Genomic DNA, 5,215 nt, shown 5'->3' on the forward strand with positions numbered 1-5,215 from the left:
TGGGTTTATTTATTTGGTTGTCAATGGCGGATATTAGATTGCAGTACTTAGGCGTACGCGCTGATTCCGCGCATAGGGTTTACATTTGCCTAGAAAGCTCTGCCCCTTTCATACTACCTAATTAGCTTAACTCCTTTAACCTCCGAGTATTTGCATGAGTCGATATGTTGTAGCTTCCATAGAGCTTGTCATTGCGTGTTGCGACCCTTGCTAGACCTATACGCGTCTGGCTACATTCCCATTCCCATCTGGCAGCTCAGCATGTCTTTTAGCTCAATAGGTTAACTGTACAATCACAGGTGCATTTAGCAACGGTTTCAATTGATAAAATGATGGATGAAACACGTAATGTATTTACTAGCAAAGCTCCCTCAAGATGTTCTTTTACTCCTCATTCGGACCTATATATTGATACATTATTCCTGTAATGCCCGTCAAATGCTCTGCCTGCTCCAACCATAGAAATATATAGAGATCACTAGCCTACTAATAGTATATGTTTGCGAACACACAGCACACCGCCACGCACGCCGCTGTGCCCACAAGACAAAAAATCACACGGCAAACAATACTAACAAAACTCGATAATTGTTTGTTTGTGCAGGCGGCGAGCCGATGCCGCGTTTGTATTTGGCTGTAGTTGCATAGAAGCATTCTGAACGGCTTAACAGAATCAGGAGTGAATATAATAGATTATTCACTCCTGACAGACTCCACAATATATTATTCACTCATTCTCCTTATTTCCCCCCCACTGCCTCATTCTATTATTATTCACTCCGGTTCACGAATATTTATCCATTAAAATATGGATGGGTGAGTAAAGACTATTAATAGACCTTGGCTTAGTAATAACATTTCGCTGATTAATTACCATCTTCTTATTAATGACACGTTGCCAAGGTGCTCGTGATTACAATTTGATGTACCCAGCCCAATGCATATGCTGCATCCCTATCCTCTCAACCAGCACCCCATACCCGCGATGGATATGTGACAGACGATATATAACGATAGTAGAACACGTATCGCACTGGTTCTCGCCTAGTTCGTCACGTGCGTGAACTGCTCCGCCGCCTCCCCAGTATTCTCAAATCGTCCATTGTGCAGTTTGAGCTCGTAAGTCACACGAAAATCTTCTTGCCACACTTTTCAGCACCCGAATACGTCAGATCTGACTCGGAATAGCATCTCTCGATCGGTGCCACCCGTCCGCCAGTCGATGCACCTCTCTGTAGCCTATGACTCCGACGTTCACAAATGATTTACAACAGAGAGCATCAATGAACCACTATGTTACATAATGTGAAACATTTTGTGTACATAACCCTACGTAATGTGTACATGTGTACATAAACCTATCAGACAGATAAAGAAGCGTGCAGTCTATGTAGGAATAACTCTAGGTTCTGTCCAGTCACGTATATCGTGTACTGTCAGACTAAGTGAGCAGCTAGATTCAATAGCACCGGGCAGTCACATAGCGAGGGCAGCGGAGTTAAAACATTGTCCTACTGTTGCTTGGCTCTTGGGCTAATGGCGTGTCCTTCTCATTCCCCCTCTCTACGCCCTTCCACTGATCTATCTATATATAAGTTAATATGTTATATATAATTCAGAGCTCCCCTCTCTCGCGCGTGCACTCGCAAGGACTCTTTATCACCCTCTCACTTTCTTTCTATTGTACACTTGCCTCGTCTCCCTCTTTCGTCGTCTCTCTCTACATTTCCCCTTTTCACGCTATTGTCATCATTTTATCATTTAATTCTTTTGTCTCTCTCCAGTGTTTTCCGCTCTTTCCTTCTCCCTCGTTATCCCCTCCGTCCATCCCTCCTCCTTATCCCAATCGCGCTCTTCCGCACCATAATCTCCTCCCATTGCTCTCACAATCCTTCCAACCTTATGGAATTTCCTGTAGCTAATGGGTTCTTGAAACAAATCGATGAAAGTAAAATCTCTCATTATATTTATATTTATTATAAGTAAAAAGATTTCATTTGTTGTGCTGAATGTTACGTGCCCCCCCCGACCCCCGGTACTCCGTGATTGTGTGTGTGTGTGGGTGGTGTGTGGGTTGTGGTGTGGTTGGTGTGTGTTGTGTGCTGCTGTGCTGTGTGTAGTGGTGTGTGTGTGTGTTGTGTGGTCTGATGGTGTCTGGTGTTGTGGTGTTGTCCGGAGGTCTATTCGCGCTCTCTGGGTTGACTCAGTGGATGATTAGCCTTACATTACTGTTACATACAGTCACGCTACACTGAATTAGATAGATGGGCCTAGTGACTTTTTCAATGATTTACACTTTTCCAGCATTTAGCGAGTGAGACACGGAGGAACAGAAACGCTTCCAACATCTAATTATAGACGGATTCACAAATGTGAAAATCTATTATCCAACGAAAGTCAAGAAGAGGAAGAAAAATATCCAATAAAGACCAACAGAATGACGTTGTTCAAATTGCAGTTTCACCCGTTCTGCGGAATCGTGCGCGGCGATGCGCGAACAAAGTGAAAAGACGCATGTAATCAGATTAAACCATACACCAGCGGGCCGCGGCCGCGGTCGTCCGTCGCCCGCTGATAGTTGAACGTATACGAAACCCCGCCGAAGAAAATTTTCTTGTCCAGTAACGCGTGCCGCGACCAGGGTCCGAAGCGCCATCTGCACGTACATTATATATCGGCATAGCGAAACCAGCGTCTGAAGCCCGAGCAGGCAAATTTAGTCTACACGACGCAATTTTACCAAGCACGGGCAGGGGCCGCCGCGGGCTGGCATTGCTGTCAGCGATGCCGCTCCGGTTTGAAACCGTAATACAGAAATCGACCGGAAACAAATCTGGCATGGGGTCAACGCGGACCGAGTCGGAGCGCAGACATTTTCAAAAAACATTAGCATAGTCTCGTAATCGTGGCGGCGATGTCTGCGAAGCAAAGGAAGCCCTAGACAAAATTTTACCAGCTCACCTGCCGCCCCGTCGGCCCGCCCGCGACTAGGTTAAGACATGTAGAACGACGAAGAAAATTCTTGTTGCATTCCCAACGAGAGACCGACGCACAAGCAAGGCCAATCTAGCACGTCATAAATCGGCAAGAGGAAACCCAGGGCGTGAAGCGCGAGCAACATAATATATAGACCGGATTTGACCAACACAAATTGATCTTCAGCCCTGCCCGGCCTCCGGTTCAACCGAATACAACGGCCGAAAAAGGCCTACACAAACAAAGTTTACAGGTCTTATGCTGATACAAATTCATTAAGGCGAAATCTATGCTTGAATTCCCCATAAACCATTTTAAATGTATATTCATCACAGCACTATAAACTCCCTGGTGAGATACTTGCGCCATGCGCTACACACACTAATGTTAGGCCGAATTGTTTAAACTGCTGGTATATGACCGCGGAACCTACATGCAAGAAGCGTCCANGCACAATACGATTTCTCTCGGGAGATATTGCGCATCGCGCGCACCGTGTTAGGCGTGCAGTGCCGTCTGAGGAAAACCTCATAATATAGCTTGCTGCGGGGGAGAGGGGATGCGAGACTGACGAAAGGTGGCAGGAAAGATAGCTGGGGCGATAGAAGAAGAAGGAGGCTGAGCGAGGGACAGGGGAGGCAAGGGGTAGGACGCGAGGGCATAAAGTAGGTGTTTTGTGCCCTACATGCTAGGGCGCTCTCCTAATAATAAACACATGTCTACTGATAAAAGTTTATTAGGGAAATCTATGAGGAGATACCATTTTAAAAGCATATTCATCACAAAATATAACTCCTCTGGTGAGATATTGCGCATGCGCTAACACGCTAACGTAGCCAAATTGTGTACTGGCTGGTATACGCAGCCGGGACGTTACATGCAATATGTTCCTCCTATTTCTTAAATGATGTCAACTGATGGAATGTTATCATGTAAATCTATGCTAGGATAACGCCTATTCATTTTTAATGCATAATCTTTGCAAAATACGATTGATCTCGGGAGATATTGCGCATGCGCGCGCACCGTGTTAGGCATGCAGTACCATCTGAGGCAAACTTCATAATATAGCTTGCTGAGGGGGAGAAGGAATGGGAGACTGAGGAAAGGCGGCAGGGAAGATAGATGAGGGCGGTAGAAGAAGAAGGAGGATGAGCAAGGGACAGGGGAGGCAAGGGGAAGGCCGCGAGGGCATAAAGTAGGCGTTTTGTACCCTATATGCTATGGCGCTCTCCTAATTATAAAGACAGGTCAACTGATAAAAGTTTATTAGGGAAATCTATGCTGAGATATCCCCTAACCATTTTAAATGTATATTCATCACAAAATATAACTCTTCTGGTGAGATATTGCGCATGCGCTAACACATTAACTTAGCCAGATTGTGTACTGGCTGGTATACGCAGCGGGGACCATACATGCAAGGTCTTCTTCCTATTTTTTAAATGATGTCAACTGATAGAATGTTATCATATAAATCTATGCTAGGATAACTCCTCTTCATTTTAAATGCATAATTTTTGCACAATACGATTTCTCTCGGGAGATATTGCGCATGCGCGCGCACCGTGTTAGGCGTGCATTGCCGTCTGAGGAAAACTTTATAATATAGCTGGCTGCGGAGGAGAGGGGATGCGAGACTGACGAAAGGCGGCAGGAAAGATAGCTGGGGGAGATAGAAGAAGGAGGCTGAGCGATGAACAGGACGGGGTAGGACGCGAGGGCATAAAGTAGGTGTTTTGTACCCTACACGCTAGGGCGCTCTTCTAATTATAAATACAGGTTTACTGATAAAAGTTTATTAGGGAAATCTATGCTGAGATATCCCCGAACCATTTTAAATGTATATTCATCGCAAAATATAACTCCTCTGGTGAGATATTGCGCATGCGCTAACACACTAACGTAGCCAGATTGTGTACTGGCTTGTATACGCAGCGGGGACCTTACATGCAAGGAATTCCTTCTATTTCTTAAATGATGTCTATTCATGGAGTGTTATCATATAACTCTATGCTAGGATAACTCCTCTTCTTTTTAAATGTATAATCTTTGCAAAATACAATTTCTCTCGGGAGATATTGCGCATGCGCGCGCACCGTGTTAGGCGTGCAGTGCCGTCTGAGGCAAACTTCATAATATAGCTTGCTGAGGGGGAGAGGGGATGAAAGACTAAGGAAAGGCGGCAGTAAAGATAGCTGGGGCGGTAGAAGAAGAAGAAGAAGGCTAAGCGGGGGAC

The sequence above is a fragment of the Priapulus caudatus genome, unplaced genomic scaffold (assembly GCF_000485595.1).
Source record: "Priapulus caudatus unplaced genomic scaffold, Priapulus_caudatus-5.0.1 Scaffold26, whole genome shotgun sequence".
Taxonomy (NCBI): domain Eukaryota; kingdom Metazoa; phylum Priapulida; class Priapulimorpha; order Priapulimorphida; family Priapulidae; genus Priapulus; species Priapulus caudatus.